Source organism: Symphalangus syndactylus, chromosome 4 (genome assembly GCF_028878055.3).
Source record: "Symphalangus syndactylus isolate Jambi chromosome 4, NHGRI_mSymSyn1-v2.1_pri, whole genome shotgun sequence".
In the NCBI taxonomy this organism is placed as follows: domain Eukaryota; kingdom Metazoa; phylum Chordata; class Mammalia; order Primates; family Hylobatidae; genus Symphalangus; species Symphalangus syndactylus.
In genome coordinates this window covers 72,507,040-72,527,879 of record NC_072426.2, presented here as the reverse complement: position 1 = coordinate 72,527,879, position 20,840 = coordinate 72,507,040, and the positions used below count along the sequence as shown (strand labels likewise).

At 34.3% G+C, this 20,840-nt stretch overlaps 1 protein-coding gene across 20 annotated transcripts in view; it reads right to left on the bottom strand.

Moving 5' to 3' along the window:
* ZEB1 (zinc finger E-box binding homeobox 1) overlaps positions 1–20,840 on the bottom strand; it is a 197,767-nt gene that overhangs the window by 110,468 nt on the left and 66,459 nt on the right. For 4 of the 20 annotated variants that reach the window (XM_063637335.1, XM_055275073.2, XM_063637337.1 and 1 more), the window contains one exon: positions 19,048–19,190. The exons of 14 other annotated variants lie outside the window; for them this stretch is intronic. The gene's annotated coding sequence lies outside the window, so the exon portion shown is untranslated. Of the gene's footprint in view, positions 1–18,507; positions 18,587–19,047; positions 19,191–20,840 lie in introns of those variants that run through there. 2 more of the 20 variants (XM_063637336.1, XM_063637333.1) reach the window with 2 other exon arrangements.

Sequence of the window (20,840 nt, the reverse complement as noted above, 5' to 3'; positions counted from 1 at the left end):
AAGGATGAGTTCATGTCCTTTGCAGGGACATGGATGAAGTTGGAAACTATCATTCTCAGCAAACTAACTCAGGAAAAGAAAACCAAACACCGCATGATCTCACTCATAAGTGGGAGTTGAACAATGAGAACACATGGACACAGGGAGGGGAACATCACACACTGGGGCCTGTTGAGGTGTGGGAGGCTAGGTGGGGGATAGCCTCAGGAGAAATTCTTAATGTAGACAACGGGTTGATGGGTGCAACAAACCACCATGACACATGTATACCTATGTAACAAACTGCAGATGTATCCCAGAACTTAAAAAAAAAAAAAAAAAAGAGCCTAGGTGTAATAGAAACACCTTCCACTTTAAATAGGTGCGTATTAGATAGCTATCAAATAAAACTAGTAAACTGACAGGCCTGTGTAAAAAACACAATGTTTGGGCTTATAAATTTCTAAATTTTAATTTCCAAAATCTTTTAAAAATAAAGTTTACAAGCACTATAAAGGCAAGAAACAATTACCACTTTAGAAATAATACTAGGAAGGAATAATTACTAAATAATAAAGTACTGTACTGAATATAAAGCATCAGGCTTTATGTGTAAAGAAACACTTTTCTGGGTAAAGCCCAGCATGTAGTAGGTAATTCAGACATACAATTCTGTAATACAAATTGTTTTTACTTCTCAAACTATGTATATTACATATTGACTTGGTAAAGTCTATTGGAAGTTTGACCACCTTTGACACTTCTATAAGAAAATTTTAACAAGCTCCTTTTTCCCCTCTCCAATACTTGGGTAAATTACTAAATAACATACATACACACACAACTGCTTTCAAATTAGGTTAATTTTCCACATTTTTTTAATGTCCATAAATCATCATTTAAAAAATAATTCCCATTTTGGCTAATCTGGGAAAAGGAATTAATAACCAAAGAAACAAGAAATTTCTGCTTCCTGTTATTTCTCATCTGCAGAACTGGCTAGATAATTTGTGAGACTCAGTGCAAAATAAAAATTCAGAGCCTCTTGTGTGAAATTTATTAAGAATTTCAAGATAGCAATAGCAGAACATTAAAAAAGCTGAGCCCTGTGTAATTGTACAGGTTGCACACCCATGAAGCCAGCCTGCTCTTTTTCTCCCTGTGACCTTGACTTTGGTTCACACCATCACCCAGTCCATTCTCCTGTCAAACACTTATTTCCTCTGAAGTCATCCATCTCTGCCTTCTCTATCTTAGCCACCACATGGCTTACATTCATGCTCTAAGCATGCTACTATCTTCAGATTGAAAAAAATAAAAGGAGCGATGCAGTTTGAACAAGACAAAAGGCAAGATTCAACCCACAGTTTAATGCAGTACCTCCCAATGATCTTTGAATTATTTTAATTGTAACCTAATCTTTACAAGAAAAGGAGATATAAAATGCATACAAAGATGAACTTGCTAGAAAACTATATAAAGTGATTACTATGTCAAAATAAGTAGTGTTTAAAATACAACTAAATATGTATTTTTTTCAGTAAAGGTGAAAACGAATTCCTTCAAGTAGAAGGTATGCATTTTGCTTCTAACCAGAGTATTCAAGTCAGTTAACATATTTTTAAAATGATTTCAAGGCTACAAAGTTGGTAACTTTTTCAGTAAATGAATACTTGCATAGGCAAGTGCTACGTACGGTCAGGTAAAGAATGTATAAAGCAGGTAAGCAGAGGCCTACATTAATTATTAACAAAAAACTATTCATTTATTCTTTTAGAAACAAGAAAAAGAATCACTGTAGTAGAGCACAGACTTTAAGAGTTAAAAAAAAAACGGCTGTAGAAAAGGGTACACAGCAATCAGAGAAGCAAGGGATTATACTGATATATAATCTTCAACTCTAATTGCAATCGTAAATTTGTTGCTTCAAGTACATTGTTCCTGCTCTTAAAAAGAATGTGTTTTACTATTTTTTAAATTTCCAAAAGGATAATATACTGAATCATTATAACTTGGTGAAAATTTAATATAGTAAACATAGACTAGTCTGTTCACAGTCAACACGTACATAGTTTATTCCTTAAAGACTATGTGAATTTCCAGCAGCAATCTACCTTTCACATTTTCTGCATCTGTTTTAAAATGTATTTTTATTATTTCAGAAATAAAACATGACTTCTGCAGACCTAACAGTTTTACCATATAATTAGCATTATCAATGTGTTTTTATTTAAGGCAAAAGTATAAGAGATGTTAAGAAGTACCTAGTTTGAAACTATTTCTTGGAAATGTTTAAAATCAATTTATAAAAGGAAAGCTGAATATATAATATACATAATATACTAGTAATCACTCTTTAATATCCACAATATTGGGCATCTTTTAAAGGAGGCAGTGTAAACCAAAATCTGTAAGAATGTTGATTCTATTACTTTGTCTGAGCTAGCAGATAATTAGGATGAAGATTCTTACTTTTAAAAATGAACTTTTTACATACTAGTCTCATCTCTTTAAAGATCATTATTCCATCTAAGAATTGAATATGTTGACACTCTAAATATTTTTAAAATAACTCTTTAGTTTTGTCAAATGTTTTAATCTGCCAGAAAACTGAGTATTAGAGAACCCATCATTACACACATGCACACGAGATTCTGATTACAAGAGGAGAATGTAGGGTAAGTGTTTAATACAGATAAGAATTTGAAAAATTTTTTACGAAGTCCTCATACTACAACAATAACTATTACCTGGTAACTGATAAAGGTTACTGTTTATTAAGTATCAGGTTGTGTACTCAGTTCTTTACAAACATTCTCTCTAATCCTCACAACAATTCTGAAACTTAGTATTACTATTTCCATTTTACACAGAAAGAAATAAAATCCTCCTCCAAAATAAAGCTTTTCATTTCTGTTTACCTAAGGTTACACAGCTAGTAGAGAAATAAAACTAATATTTGAATTCAAGCTAATTCCAAAGCCTGCACCTTTTCTATGGTAAGCCTCTCCTAGATTATATTTGCTATATACATGTACTTCTATAACATTATTATATTTGTACTGAATTTCTTTCCAAATAATTTATTGGGATTTCTGACAGCTAATAACAAATAGAGCCCCAAAAGATTGTACTAAGAAAAATTGCAGAATGCTTTTTCCAAGTTTGGCTTTATACATCCAATTCTCCTTGCTCCCAATTTTGATCTACAAGAAGCTTCCTTTGGCAGAAAAAAGATAAAGTGAGATGGCAGTTGTGGCACTTCCGGTGTCAAGTCAAGCATTTCAGGAGTCAGGAGAGTTTAATCTCCAACAGACTCAGGACTGAGCATTTTATCCTTGTTTCATTATAAACCAAAGTCTTCATAAAAGGTCACTAGACAGCAATCATGAAGAAACAGTAATAAAGTTCAAATAAAAAAAACACACAGCAATTGTTTCAAAGCTGGAAGAAACTTCAGCCATCACAAGTAGTTCAATACTTATTTTACACGTGAGAAAACTGAAAGCCAGAGAAGTATACTACTGTCCAGGGCTCCACCAGTAATTAATCAAAAATTTTCTTAATGCTCAATCAGGGGCTGCGTCCACTCAGTCAGGCTTCCTTTCAAACTAAACTCATCATTTCAGGAATACCTTCTCCTCCCACTCATACAGCTCTTCTTCCTGATCACCAATTTTTTTTTTCTAGGATTGCTATCCTTTAGCCACTCAGGATAATACTTTGTTGTAATCTTAGACAAACATTTATTTTACATCTTCTTTATCATTTAATCAGGAGGTAAATACTACTGCTAACAAAACCCTTACATTTATACTTTCTTTTCTGTTCTTATTGGATGGTAACCATACCATCTCCTACCTACACTTTTCCTATGTCCTCCTCCTTTCTTCCTTATCTGGTCTTTCATCTTTCCTGTCAACAACAACAACAACAACAACAACAACAGCAACAAAATACTGACTTTTGGTTGCCTTCTGAAAGTTGAAACTTTAATCTGGTATTCAAGGCACTGCTCTACCTAGGTACAAACTCCCTTTGCAGGTTTTAGGGTTTTTTTTTCTCTTTCTTCTTCGTCTATTTTCTCTAACCTCTATTCTGGCTTCAGTCATTCTTGGAATAAACCTGTCCTCCATTTTTTCTTGTCTCTGTGCAATTAACCAAGCTTTATTATTATTTTAAAATAACATCTCTACTGCCTATTATGGTTGCAGTTATATCTGTAAGACTGCACCAAACTGTATTCTAAAGGCATTTGGTTAAAAATATATCAGAAAAATTACCAAATAAAAGCTTAAAAACCTAGCACGATGTTAAAATTGCAGTAAAATTGGCGGGATAACAAATTAGTGTAGTCTCTTCTGCCATAACACTAATTTTGAAAATGCAAATTTGTTTCAGTGCAGTTGGTTTATTAGAGAACTACGTGAGCATGAAGAGAATTTCACCTTTGCTTATGCATGACTTTATCTGCGAGAAACACCAAGTGAACACAGAAAATTGCTGCCAGCTTAACTAAGTCACAAAAGAATAAACAAAAAGCACACCTGCACACATCTCAAGTTACCAGCCACTTCAGTTCACTGTGCTTCTGTTACGAGCCACACCCATCACATGCAATGTTACAACTTTCCTTCTGCTTTCAGATAATCTTCCTTCTACCACTTCACATTAACTTGGAGATAACAATCCCATACCTACTTCCACAAGCAAACATCAGGGTTTGTTCAAGGTAAAGTGTCACATGTGTAATAGTGATTATGTATTTCTTAACCATTTATGTACCATATGTAAAACTGTGCTGCACTTGTTATTAGTTTTCTGTCTTTTTAAAAATGTGTCACTGACAAAATTATTGTGGGCTGTACTCCAACCCCATTTTCCTCATAAGCTCTATGATTTTTATTGCCCAATCTAATTCTGGGTAATTAGCTAAAGGAAATAATTCAGGCAAATGCAAGAAGTTATATGCACAAATATATCACCTACCATATTATTAATAACAGTAAAACAAAACAGCCTTAAGATGTCCAACAGGAAGAAAATAACTTATTAATAATGATACATCAGCAAGACGGTCTATTATTAGTCATTTAAAAAGACTATAATGAAACATGAAGAAATGTATGTCATAATTGAGAAAATTTGGATTATGACTCTAAATCAGTTATGCATACAGTCAAGACAAAATTCATATGAAATTTGAAAATAAGTATTTGGTAGTTTTATGTATTGAAAAATTATTTTAAAAAGCAGTTACTTCAACAAAAGCTATGTTGGTAGGCTGAATTAGTATTTGTTCCATGCTTTTTGAAGATGTAAACTTAAAAGACACAGAACAAGGATCCTGAAAAGTTCAGTCTCTGTATTGCCTTTGAAACTCTTCTGGAAATTTAAATTATTTTATAAGTTTTTTTGTAAAGAAAATTCCTACTGTACTAAATGACTACTTTTAATGATAAAAGATTCTTTTAAAAAGTATACACATCATAGCATACTCAAATAGTAATCATATTTAAGTTCAAATAACATTTTTTGAGTATTCCATACTTTAAAAATAGAATAAATGGTCAAAGCTAAGGATCTGTGCAAAAAAGAAAGTTCTACATATATAATGATATCAATGTATACAGTCATATTTCTAATACCTTTAGCTCCATGCATGTCATTTACTGGAATATTTGAATGCTTATTCAATGATCCCAGGAGCTCTCAAAAATCCCTGAACTATGTTAAAATTTTGTGTTGGCTATTTTTAAATTCCACTTATTTATTAATTATTCATCAATATTAACTAAGTGTATAACGTGGGCCAAACACTATATTTGTATGTGCTGAGGACAGACCAGTGAACAAAGGAAACAAAAAGCCTTTATATTCTAGCGGAAGAAGACAAAAAATAAATGAAAAAAGTAGGTAAAATATATGGGATGGTAGATGGTAATAGGTCTTCAAGAAAAGAAACATAAAGCAGGAAGGAAAATTGGGGTGAAGTAGGGGAAATCTGCAATTTTACATCACGTGGCTAAAGAAAGCTTCATTAAATTGACATTTGAGTAAAAATCTCAAGTAATGAGAGAATGATCCCTGTAGATATACAGGGAAAGAGTATACAGAGAAGAGCTAGTGCAAAGGCTCTAAAGCAAGAACTTGCCCGGCACGTTCTAAGAACAGCAAAGAAGCCAGTGTGGATGACTAGAGCAAAGTGGGTGTGAGCAGGCAGGAGTGGTTGGCAGTGGCTGTCTGGGAGTGACAGCCCAGAACACAAAGCCTGGTAGGCTATTTTAAGAACTTTAGTTTTTATTCTGGTTGAGATGAAAAGTCAATGGAGGATTTTCATCAAGAGTGACATAATATGGCTTATATTTAAATATAACTACTTTACCTGCTATATTAAGAATGGACTGAAGTAAGTCAACAGGAAGAAACAGGGAGAACAATTACAGGAGGCTTTTTGCATCAATACAGGTAAGAGATGAAGGTGATTTGGATCAGGGTTGCAGGAGTAGAGATGGTGAGCAATAACTGAATCTCAGAAATATTTTTGGGACAGAAGCAAGATAATATTTTGGTAACAGAAATGTGAAGAATTATCATACGTGGAATGAAAGGAGGACAGGCATCCTTGGTGACACCAAGGCTGATTAAAAGACAGCAGGTGCTGTTACGCAGATGGGAAAAACTGCCGGAGGAGGTTTTGGTGGGGGAAAGACGAGGAATTCAGTTTACTGTATTACATTCTAAGAAGACTAAAGGGGCCGGGCACGGTGGCTCACACCTGTAATCCCAGCACTTTGGGAGGCCGTGGCAGGCAGATCACCTGAGGTCAGGAGTTCAAAACCAGCCTGGCCAACATGGTGAAACCCCATTCCTACTAAAATTACAAAAATTAGCTGGGTGTGGTGGCACATGCCTGTAATCCCCGCTACATGGGAGGCTGAGGCAGGAGAATCGCTTGAACCCAGGAGGAGGAGGTTGCAGTGAGCCGAGATCGTGCCATTGCACTCACTCCAGCCTGGGAGACAGAGCAAAACTCCATATCCAAAAAAAAAAAAAAAAGACTAAAGGACTTTTGATCATTAGCAAATGGATGATGATATAAAGCCATGGTATTATATGAAGTCACTAAGGGAGTGAACGTGCAGTTTTAAAGGCCTCAAAATTCCAAATGTTGAAGCATTCCCAATTTAGGGATGGGGGAGGCAAGAAGAAATCAGCAAGAGACTGAAAAAGCAGCAGCCAGAGGGGTAGGAGAAAAAAAAAACAGGAGAGTGTAGTATAGTATCTAAAAGGCCAAACAAGGAGTGTTAAACACCGTTGCCAGGTCAAGTAAGAGGAAGACTGAGATGACCATCTGATTGGCAGCATGGTAGTCATTAAGAAGTACAGTTCTGGTGAAATGGCAGGGGTTATAGGAACTGAATTCAGACAGCACAGGCAACTACATACTTCAGAGATACCGGCTTTAAATGAAAGACGTGGGGTAGTAACTAAAGGAGGAACTGGGAGTAAGATTTTTTTTTTAAGATGGGGAAAAAACCCAACATTATTTGTATGTTGGTGGACAAGATCCAGTAGTGAAGGAAAAATTATGATACAGAGAGAGAAGGCAGAATTGCCCCAATTTTTTGAGACTCACTAATTATGACATATCCCCCATTAAAAATAATTTCAATATTTATCCAAAATTTAGAGTCATAGTATCTCATACAATAATATTACTAAAATATAATACAAAGAAGCCAATATATGTAATGGTTCTAAAAATAAGTATAAATGTTGAATAAACCAATGAATAGTATAATGTTTAATAGCTGCCCTTTCCAACAGATTAACAGGTACACGTTTTCTTTTGCCTTATTTGCCTTAAGTAAGTGGTGTCTTCTAAAACAAAGATTATATTTTAATATTTTTTACTTGATCTGAATTGTGGTTGCTGTGTAATATATTCATGAAAAACAAAATCTACTTTCATATTCACATAGTTCTTTGAAGTAGATTACTAAGTCCACATTTTGTTCATACACTTTCAAATCCAGACTTTAGAAAGCTAAACCATTAGCTGAATATTCAGTATAGAAAACAGGTTATCTTATTCAGTCAACTTTGCTAAAATTATATAAATATACTCCCAACTTCAAAAATAGTATCTATCCACAAGCATTGTATCTGCTTGTAGAATAACAGATGCATCTAGGAGAACTTAAAAACTGTACTTTAAACCATGGATTGGCATTTAATAAAAGGGCCAGTTAGTAAACACCACAGACTTTGAGGGCCACATAAAATCTCTGTTGCATATTCTCTTTTTATAATCCTAATCCCTTACAGTCCTTTTTTAAATTTAACAATTTTAAAATGTAAAAACAATTCTTAGGTCACAGGCCATACAAAAATAGGTTGAGGGCTGGATTTGGCCCATGGGCTATAATTTGTTGACTCCTACTTTAAACAGTTGTACAAAAGATTAAATATGATCCAGGTGAGTCAAATTTCAGGACTGAAGCTGGACACATTGAAAATTCTTTACATTCTGCAGAAAGTAGATATATGCCTGTCTAAAAATAGGAAGGAATTTCTACTCGAAATAGCATGTTCAGAAACATTCTGTATCTAAAAAGGCAATAGAGCTGTCCTTTTACTGAAAGCCGCTGAACTGATAAAATAGCCACTATCTCTGGTTATATAATCAACCCAACTGATATACTTTTCAGGATTCTCTCTTAAATACTGTATCAGTAAATAGTGAAATAAAGGAAAAGCATCTAACGTGTTTTAATTTCCCCATTTTAATTGGCTGCATTAAAAAAACTCCAAGATGTTGTGTACATGTACCCTAGAACTTAAAGTATAATAATAATAATAATAATAATAATAATAATAATAAACCCAAGATGAAGCTTCTTGGGAGGCTGAGGCAGGAGAACTGCTTGAACCCAGGAGGTGGCAGTTGCAGTGAGCCGAGATCACACCACTGCACTCCAGCTTGGGTGACAGAGTGAGACTCCATCTCTACAAATAATAATAATAATAATAATAATAATAAATAAAAAAGTTTTAAGTTAGGAGAGCTCGAGCTATTTTATTAACTTCTTCTGGACTGTTACATACTCATAAAGGCAATGGATCCTTCCTCCAGAAAAAGAAATACATCCAAACTTTTGCTTTAATTTCAGAGAGATCCAGAGTCCCTGAAGCCTATCCATGGATCCTGAGTGAAGATACTCTTAATTTTTTTTTTTTTTGAGACAGTGTCTCACTCTGTTGCCCTGGCTAGAGTACAGTGGTGCAATCTCGGCTCACTGCAACCTCCGCCTCCTGGGTTCAGGCGATTCTCCTGCTTCAGCCTCCTGAGTAGCTGGGACTACAGGCACACACCACCACACCCGGCCAATTTTTGTATTTATAGTACAGATGGGGTTTCACCATATTGGCCAGGCTGGTCTCGAACTCCTGACCTCGTGATCCGCCCAACTCAGCCTCCCAAAGTGCTGGGATTACAGGCATGAGCCACCACACCCGGCTGAAGATACTCTTAACTTAAAAGCACACTGACTTCATTCCTTCAGGTAATTTCATATCAGGTTTCTAAAAAGATAAAAATCTACATAATTATCACATGGTAGTGAGTAAAGTAAAATTACATTTCTAGATAATCTAAACAGCAAGACAATAATCCATGCTCTTATGACTGGTGAATTTTTCAGTAATTCAAAGCTTCCTTAATGAAGGTTTTCTCTCTCTCCTCACACCAGCTTGTGATTTCTGTCCGGCCAGTTTCTCACTCTGCCAATATATGCTATATTTTTTTCTGCATCAATTCTCATGAGATGTTACCCTTGCCTGCAGTGTTTTTGCCATACATGTTCAAATCCTATTTGTCAGGACCCAAATTTAATTCTACCACTTCCATCATTTCTTTTTTGATATTGTAGCCCATAATTTATTTTTCTGGGATTCACTGCTTTTGTAAACACTATTAAAACAGCGAGTCATATAATAATTTGTGTTATCACACTGTTTTTGTTTGTTCTGAGTATCGCCACCATCATGCCAGTAACAAAAGGTAGGAATACTTCTCACCATCATCATCTTAGGCTATAGCACTATTATACATGACATATTTCATAAGTAATTATTAAATAAATGAATTAACTTCAATGGCTTCTGAAAATACTGATTTGGTTGCTCAACGTAAACCTGAATTAGAGGCAAAAATTTAAAAGAAAAACAACTCAAAAGAAAAACAACGTTGTGCAACAACGACAAAAAACCTCAGTGAAATGAAATTGAGCATTTAATTTTTAAAACTGCATTGTCTGTTAAGTGACAATGCCCAAAGCTAGAGAAAACTATAAACTGAAGTGCATGATCATGATTACTTAGTTGTTCCTCTCCACCCCATGGACACGATGGGATAAGAATAAACTGCCTTGATTTTAGTTCAAATTTTGTGGTCTAAATATAGCACTGAATCATAACTGGCTGGCATAAAAGTCTATTTAATGTTCCAGTAGGTCTCAGGCATTTGTTTCATTCAGTGCTAGACTTATTAGTTATCGTCACATAAAATTTTCCAGAATTATAACTAGTCCCAGGCAGCACTGAAAAGAGGTGAAGTCCCTCCTTTACAACTCCTACGTCACTCTTTTGTCATCATCTTCCTTTAAAATCAGGTGCATTCAAGCTGCTCTCTGATGCTCAGGGTTCCCCCTGTGGCACCCTGCTTAGGTTTGTGCTCAGGTCAGACCTCATTCCTATCTTTCTTTTCTTTCCCCTGCCCAAATCTCATGAATATTTACTTCAGTCCATTAAAGTCTTACTAAATAAGTAGGTTATTTCCTATAACAAACTCATTTTAAGGTGTCTTTATTGTGCTAAAGGAAAGACCATAATGTTGGAAAAATAATGTTTTTAAGTATGAAGGCATTTCACCAATGCCTTTCGTATCATATACCTAGGAAGTGCTGCTCTTCTTGCAAATAGTACTAGTTTAGAGGAAGTATATTCTATAAATAAAAAGAAAAAAAAGGATGAGATGCAACAAAACCACTCCTAATACAATTAGGAAAAGAGTATCTCATGAGATTCAGAGGTGAAGAACAGTGAGAATAGACAAGATTTGCAGTTTCCCATATGTAGAACTATTTGTTAGCACACTGGTATTAATGAAGGTAAAGTTATTCATTAATTCAGTTAATAAAACAGTTAATTAGTTGTATAAAGCAGATGTGTGCAATGTTTCACAGATGCCTTAACTGTATCAGAAATTGAATTTGTTAATCCCCTGTATCACTAAAGCACGAGCAACAACCCACTTCCTCTCCAGTATTTGGACTTAATGAAGGGCACTGCCATTAACCCCTGCCCAAGTCAGGACCCAGGAGTTATCTCTGGTGTATCTGATTCTTCATCCCCTCATCCAATTAAGTTCTAACTTGTAAATATCTCTCTATATACCCACCTCTCTTCATCCTCATTGTCACCACACTAGCTCAAGCCCCAGTATCTCTTTCCTAGATTTACTGTGAAGCTTACTAAATTCACACCCTTCCATCCTTCATGATGCAGATTCAGCAATCTCAGAAAAATGCAAATCTGTGGTACATGCATACGACGGAACATTATACCGCTATGAGAACAATTAGCAACCATAGTCAACAATATGGATAAATCTCATAATCATAATGCTTCTTTCACCCAAGTGAATACACATTGTATGCCCCTATTTATATAAAGTACAATGTAGGCAATACCCTCCACATACAGTGAGAAGTCAGGCAAAAGGTCTCCCTTGGTGGGCAAGAGACAGGACTGACTGGGAGGAAAATGAAGGGGAACTTTTAGGATGCTGATATTGTTATTTTTCTTCATCTAGGTGTTCATCACAAAGGTGTGTTAAGTCTGTGAAAATTCATGAAGCAGTATGCTCACGCTTCTATATGTATTAGGCATTAATAAAAAACTTTAGAAAAAATACAAATCTGATCGTCAATGTCTTCCCACTGTTCTCAAGCTAAAGCCCAAAGGCTAGGATCTAATATTGACTTGCAAGATATTTCACCATACAGTGTCATCTTTCCCTCTCTCCGTGTCTTTTATCTTGTATGTGTTTTGTTCTTCCTTTATGACTCTCACATCTGCTGTGCCCTCAGCTCAAAACACCACCTTGCCTTCTCATTTGGTTTGATTAAATCTAATGTCCCTCAGATTCAGTTAACATTTCATTTGTGCAACCTGAAATAGATTGTAGTTTTGTTTTCTGACCCCAGATTGGGTTCTGATCACTTCCATTTTCCCACCATCACTCCTCTTTAGCTGTGAGGGCAGGCAATGTGTTTTGTTTACCACTCTATTCTCACAGTTCTCTATAGATTTGATGACTGAATATATTTACTTATATCCTATACAAGGACATGGCAGGTAGCTGTGGCAAAGTTTCAAAGTCTAAGTACTCCAGTATAAATGATGAGATTGCTAAGAGTGTTTGATACGCAAACTTAAAGGAAATAAAATTTAAACGTTAAATTGTTTATACACAAAAAGATATAAGCTATGCATGTATCTTTCAAGCACAGGGAGAAGTCACTTTTAATGGTTCTTAAATGTATTTGAAAGTTCTATTTTAAACAATAATCTATGGTAATAAAACTCTGAAACTAAATCATAAAGTTTTAGTCATTGTCTACACACAGATGTTGAATTATTTTTAATGTCACGAAAACTAGGAACCCAGCACTGTTTTAATGAATTGAGTGAGGTCAACTAATTGCTTCAGTTTCTTTTGATGAGAAGTCACAAAAATATTTAATATCTACCTCAACTTTTTTGAAAAAAGCTATTTACAAATATTTGCAAACATTCCTAGGAAGAATTTAAGCTTTTCTAAATTAAACATGAAATAATTTGATGAATACAAAGTAAAAATATAACTTTGTTAGAAATACCCATGGAAAATAACACAGGTGGCCTATCAAGTGGCATTCACAAACTGTTCTTCCTGGATAAAAAAGCAAAATCTGGTCACTTTTTATAACAGCAGAAAAGCATGAGTGATAATTACCTTAAGTGAAAATGTCCAAAGGAATAAAAACAAAACCAAAACTATGTTTCAGAATTCAATACCATTTTCTATAATGAGCTTTATACTATACATTTTAGAATCTTTAAGCATAATTTAAATTAAATAAAAAATATAAATAGTTCAGCTGGGCATGGTGGCTCATGCCTGATAGTCCCAGCTCTTTGGGAGACCAAGGTGGGAGGACTGCTTGAGCTCAGGAGTTTGAAACCAGCCTGGGCAACATGATGAGACCCCCATCTCAACAAAAAACGCAGAAAAATTAGCTCAGCATCTTGGTGCACACCTGTAGTTCCAGCTACTTGGGAGGCTGAGACAGGAGGATGGCTTGAGCCTCAGAGGTGAAGGCTCCAGTGAGCTGTAGTTGTGCCACTGCACTCTAGGCTGGGTGACAGACAGAGTGAGACCTTGTCTCAAAAAAAAAATATACATATATATGGATATATATCATCTATATAAAAGTATATTAATATATTTTACTTCTATATATATGTAGTTTTCCAAGTTGCCTTGTTTTCTACTCCTTTCAGAAAATACTTGTCTTTTATATATCATCCTCTATATTTCTTTTCATTCTAATATTCAGTTTATGGTATAAATGCACTAGATCTTAAACTAGGCAGACTTTACTGGTTAGTACCAAGAAAAGAAAAAGAAAAAATAATATTTCCTTTATTTTGAGAAAAAGGTATTAGTTTCCCTAATTAATACAGAACTTGCTTACTTACCATTTTAAAGTCCTACTATAACATTAAAAGCATTCTATGATCAAAAAGACCTTAAAATGCCCTTATCACTGAAAAATAACAGGAAGTATATATAGGCTACTGAAGAATTTCTTTAACTAGGGTTCAGAACCTAGAACTGTCCCAATAATGCCCAGTGTAATGTTTATTAAGGCAATTACCTACTTTTTTAATATTCTGGAAATACAAAAATAACATTATTCACCTATTTTCTTGAGTTTTAGTTTTGGAGACAGAATTTGAAAGAGAAAAAGGGATTTAAATTATAATGGATAATTCGTTTTCTTTTTAATCTATCTTCAAGAACTTATCACATAGTCTCATACTTTACTGGAAGGCCATTTTAATGTTAACTAGTAGAGTCCACTCAAAGGGCAGAACAGAAGAAACCATTAGCAAACTAACTGCTCCCATTTAGGCTGGTATTTTCAAGTTTAATTAATTGAAGTTAAATGTATTTTTCTTTTAAAAATCAGTATGAATTTTAAAGAAATAAACTTTAATTTTCACAAGTATTAAATTTCAAATGAATGAAGATAAGTTAAATTCTTTCAACTTCAGTTTATCAGTAAAATAATCACATTAGACTAGATCACAGTGGTTGTTGACCAAATTTTTTGTTATGAAATCCTCTGAGAATATGATGAAAATTATGGACATTCTCCCCAGTAAAAACACATATATACAAAATATGACTGTAATTTTAGGGGATTCACAGAATCTCTGAAATCCAAGGATCCCCAGGTGAAAAGGATACTAGATTATATTTCAGGTCTTTTGTAGCTTTAAATTATGGTTTCAGAAATAAGGCAAAAGCCTTTAAACAAAAGGAAGTCAGTCTTCAGAATAAAAGTGAAAATGCAGACACAACTCATTAGTTTAATCGTTGCTGTTGAAAACATCAGCTAAGCAAGGCTGAACACCTTACTTATATATAGATGTGTTAATCTGACAAAATAATTCATACCTGAGACATTAGAGGTTAGGCAAAATCAGATTCTTACATAAACCCAGGATATTTCTAGACATGAAAATGTGTGACATTCACAGCTTTCAAATGACAATAAATTGTCTCCCTCATCCCAACTCCACCATCACCACCAACTCCAATACCTTCCTTCTTAGAGTGAGGAAGAAAAATATTATATACTGAAAGCTATATTTGAGACCTTTCAGGTGACTGTTTTGGGGGAGGGGCAATATTTTCAGATTCTGAAATTTCTTATTTAAAAATAGTTATTGGATCACACACACACACACAAAAACTTACCTGTGGTTCTTGTTCTCTGAAGGAAATGCAGTAATTGAAAACATCCCCACACTCTTGGGTACATTCTCCTAAGTGTGAATGGATTTGGAATGCACCATAGCTTAACTTTGGAACTGCTAACTTACGACACCCTGCACTGGCAGTTGGCATCCACCTGCCTACATAAATAATAATGTAAGCCTGTCACCGAGAGTCATGCACCTTGTGAAGGAAAAGTACTCTCTGGAGGGAGGTGGTGCAATGACTGTCTTTCGAGACAAATAGTCTCTTCTATAGTGCTTAAGGAGGGTAGATCCACACTACTAAACAGGTGATTGTATGCTTCAAAAACGTACTAAAATAAATACATTAAAAATGTTAAAGAATGAAAATGGAAAGATGTTCCTCTGTAAAAGAAGCTCTTAGGAGATTGATTGCTGAACTGGTCAGGATCCAATGGTCAACACCAGAACTAAGAATTACAAGTACTTAAATACTTGTAATGAAGTAAGCCTAATCCCGGCATTCAGTAGCCTTGTATTTTGCGTTCTTGTTTGACTACCAGAGATTTATGTGACAGATGCAATGGAAACCAATGGTAGGAAAATACCTTGAAATGGCCAAGACCCTGAAAACTGCTGTGGTTACTGTCAAAGGAGAATTATTTCTGAAGAGAAATGATAGCAGCAATGTGCTGTTAGATGATCTACATTTTATAAATTCAAGTAATCATTCAAATTGTAAAATTTCGTAAACCTTATACCTTAATGTAATAATTTAGATTTAAAACGTTTAAATATGTATGGACTAAATCCTTGCCATTTGAGCCCCTCTTCTGTCTTAAATGTGCTAGGTCATTAGGAAGAAATGGGCTAGAGTTATTTTCTAGTTTACAGGCTGATTTTTGGAGGATTATTAAAATCCTGCGCAGAGGAAGAGATGCTCTGTTTTCCAGTCCTCCAAGATTCCAGGCAGCCTGATGTCTTCTTCTCAAGTTAAACCAGAGAAGGGTTGTCAGATAAAATATAGGACACCCAGTCAAATTTGAATTTCGAATAAGCAGTAACTTTTTTGGTAAAAGTTTGCCCCAAATATAGCATGGGACATAATTACACTAAACCATTATTCGTTATTTACTTGAAATTCAAATTACACTGGACACCCTGTTTTGTTTTGTTTTTTCCTTCTGCTAAATTTGGAAACTCTAAACAAGGGGAGTTTGCAGGGTCATCCAGTGGATTTTAGCATGTATGAGGCTAAAATGAGAATTCCACTCATTGTCTAGATCTGAACTGTGGAATATGGTAGCTACTAGCCACGTGTGGCTATTCAGCACTTGAACTGTGGCTAGTCCAATATAAGATGTGCTGTGAGTATAAAATACACAGATTTTGAATGCTGAGTATGAAAAAAATCTCATAAAACATTCTATTAATTATATGTTGGAATAACATTTTTGTATATATTGGGTTAAATAAAATGTAATGAAAACTAATTTTGCCTCTTTATTTTCTTAATATGGCCATTAAGAACTTAAAATTACATATGTAGCTTCTATTTAGGCTCGAATTATCTTTGTACCATATAGTGCCGGTCTAGATGCCTCTAAAGGCTAGAATTTCTTTGTTGTCCCATCTCTAAAAAAAAATCAGTATTGGTAAACACATAAGACTGCTTCTCTCACCTCCCTCCAGCTATCAGAGTAGGTAAAGAGCATGATCACGCCAGGGAAACAAAATTTCTATTAGGGACTAGCATGAACTGGCTAGGAACACTTCAAAAACAAAAACAAAATGTGGCATACTGATACAGATGAAAGACAAATCAGAAACCTGATCTTTGACAAATCATTCTTACATGATTAGAAAAAAGAAATAAACACTAATATGGGTATGTGTATATGTACACATGAAAATCAAATCTTCTCCCAGATATTAGTTTCAATGGAAGAAGCCCTCGGTACCATTATTTTGGGTTTTCCCTCCTACATATGATCAAAATCATAGAACAATAGTTGATTTTGTCACCTACTATGAATTGAGATGGATAAGCTATTAATAAGAATTGTTAGGAAATGATCTTATTTTTGATACTGTAGATACAGACGGCAAGATCTCATAGCTCTCATAGGTCCCCATTTTATTTATATATCCTACAAAACTGATCTGAAATTAGAACACGAGTTCTAGGATAGTGAAATAAACTTTTCTTTTCTAAAATATGTTGCTAAAATATGTACTATCATAAAACAAAGCTCACTTTATAAAAGATGTATGTTTAGGGAGACTTCTTAGATTACAAGTATTTTAGTTAGAATAAACCTTTAGTTTGGTTAAGAAATAATAACCTGTTATTTCTATAACCCACCTTATAATTTTCATTAGATTGGAGATTTAATTCAAAGTGTTTTCTCAACTGGCAAAACGAGATAACACATTTGTCCATTCTATTCTATGCTATTATAAAGGCTAAGATATTTAGCATGCTCCTGCAAATAAAAATTAAAAAAAAACTGTGTACATATATATAGGTTATCTCCATACACCCAATAATCTATATTTCTTTTCTAATAAAACCTACATGATATCTGTTTTGAAGATTTAAATCTTTTAAGTTTACCTGCAGTTATAATAAGCAAGACTAGTTCTAACTCCTCGACCATTTACATACAAAAAAAGTAAATTGGTTCTCAAGGTTTTACAAAAAGGTCCAATTTGTATTTTTTCCTCATTCAAACAGCAAACACACAAGTATTTTTCCTCTTTATCTTTTATTATACAGATATAGGAAGAACAATGGTTTTGAAAAGACAAAAAATTTATCCTGCATCAGAGGTAGGGTTGCTAGACAAAAATCAGCAGATTACTCCCCACTTTAATGGTCCATAAGAAGTTCACATTTTGTAGAACTAATGTCTTCAGGATCACTTTAAGAGCTTTAAGAAAAGATGAATGAAATGAAATGGACAAATTTAATTTCTTCACCAGTACTTTAAGTCCTCATTGTTAATACTACAGAATACTGGGAATTACAATCTAAAATGTTTTACTAGACATTTAGTCTCTTGTTATTCAAAGTATTCTTATCTAAGACTGACCTAATCCTAATACTAATGACACTTTCGAAATCAGCATGCTTCTGCTCTTCTCCATAGTCAATTAATGATATCCAAATGACATTTTAATTTAAGACCGGTCATTCTGAGAGACATCTATAGATTATATAAGTGAACAATAAGGTTTTCTGATGTTAGAATTTGGAAGTAAGGCACAGACATTAATTTATCCTTCATAAGGTTTCCCTGATGGAACCAACATATTTATTCTTCATTTCCTGAAGACAGGAAGAAGTTGTAAGACGAAAAAGAAATTGCCAATTTTAAGTAATTTTTTCAAGTTTTAAGTAATATTTTTCAATTAAGATCTGACATAAAAAATTTTATGATTACATACCTTTTAAAGATTAGATGACCTTTGCTTCCACACTTTCTGAAGTGTAATACAGAATACAAAATGGTTTGAGGGGCTTTCCCTGAAGTAAAGATAAGATACAGCTTCAAAAAGATCATGAGAAGTAATTCTTCATAGCTGGTTCTATCAACTGAAGCTATTATGTCACTAGATTGCCTAAATGGTGTCGTTGTTTCAAAATTCTTAATCCATATCTCAAGACATACAAGAAAAATTCTTGATTAACCCCAGCAGTTATTAATTGAATAAATGCAGACTAAACTGGAAGGTTTTACGATGACTGGGATTTTTTTTTTAAGTAAAACAAAACAAAAATATCCATACATCCCCCGGACATGCTTCACTTCTAAATAATGAAAAGCACCTCTTGATGAATGTGTGATGTCCTACCCACAGGTAGCTGTCTGGGCCTCCCTTCTGTGAGAACGTCTGAAGGTCTCACACCCTCGATGGAGCATTCCAAAACCAGTCTTAGGTTAGGAGCCTGGGCCCACGAGTGTGCACTCACTATACAGTGCTTACCTTTAGAGAACAAGGTGGCTGACACAAACTGATCAAGTTCTCACACCCCACACCTCCAAGAACACTGAAAAAGATCTGCAGATCTTTCTTGGTGCAGGAGGGACCTCTTTATATTCCTCTTGTGGTGGAAGTTTAAGGTTGTCCTGAGGGAGGAGAGAAGAGTAAAAGATTATACTGAGATCATACTATTTGGATCAAGCTTATCTTTCTATATTACAAAATGAAGTTTTGAGAACAGAAATTAGATAAAATCATGAGTATTCTTAAAATCACATTCTCTTCATTCACAAAAAGTATCTCCTCTAAATACTGCATGTTTCAAATATTACTCCTTAGACCCAAAACCTTAAGTGACTAGTTCAACATCTACCCCCATTACCGGGAAGTTGAGAAGTTGAAAAAAATACAGAAAAACTGTAGATTGCCAAATGATCATAGTTATAAATTCCATTTAAAAATATATACATAGCTAAACTCATTAAAAAGCAATGAGTTAGAGCCAGCGGAAATTCTGTCCTCCCTTTGTATTTCCAAGATAATGGCATATGCTATTTCCTAACAACTAACAGAAAAGTAGCCCTTTGAATTGTGTTAAATGCCACAGAATCAATAAATTAATCTGCTATAATTAATAAATTAATTTAGTATGAATCAACAGTAGACTCAATCTACTAGAATGTAAAACTCCATGAGGAAAGGAATTTTGGTTTTGTTTTTTGACACACTGATTATCTGTAGTACCTTAAATAGGTCCTGGTACATAGTAAGCATTTAAAAAAATTTTGATGATTAAGAAGAATATTAACCAATTAGTCAATATTCTTAAGGTGAAACTTACATAAAATTAAACAAAAACCTACAAATGTTCTGAGGAGTTTGAAAATATGTTATATAAAATAATACTAATATAGATATTTAATTATATATTAAATGTTAGGAATACAATATTTTAAGATGCCATATCCTAAAATATTAATGAGAAAATACAGTAACTATATTATAATCCAAATTCCTTGAAAGGAATGGAATGCTTTAAGATCAGGAAATCATGCAGAGTACTTTAAAATATATTATTAAATATCAAATATCAGAAGAAGAATATTAATACAGATGAAAAGTAATATACCTTCTTAATGCTTTAGTATTAACTGTTTTCATCCATACGGAGTAGATCAATATAAATCAAGTGACAAAATAGTTGTCTATAGCTATAATTCTGCCTAAGTAAATCATTACCATAATATTAAATTGAAATCAGAAGACGCCATTCTATAAGTATATTTCCTTATGTATTTTAATATGTACATTTTGTCTGATTGTAATAAACAGAATATTATTCATTTGTTTTCCTTCAACTTTTAAACTATTATTAAAAACACAGAGACTTATTTCCTTTAAATGTTTTCCAACTGTTTCTAAATTTGATAAATTAGAGAGAAAAAGAAGAAATGCTGGCCGGGTGTGGTGGCTCATGCCTGTAATTCCAGCACTTTGAGAGGCCGAGGCGGGTGGATTACGAGGTCAGGAGTTCGAGACCAGCCTGGCCAACATGGTGAAACCCTATCTCTACTAAAAATACAAAAATTAGCTGGACGTGGTGGCAAGCGCCTGTAATCCCAGTTACTTGGGAGGCTAAGGCAGGAGAACTGCTTGAACCTGGGAGGCGGAGGTTGCAGTGAGCTGAGACTGTGCCACCGCACTCCAGCCTGGGTGCCAGAGCAAGACTCCGTCTCAAAAAAAAAAAAAAAAAAAAAAAGAAAAGAAAAAAGAAAAAAAAATGAAGAAATGCTAAA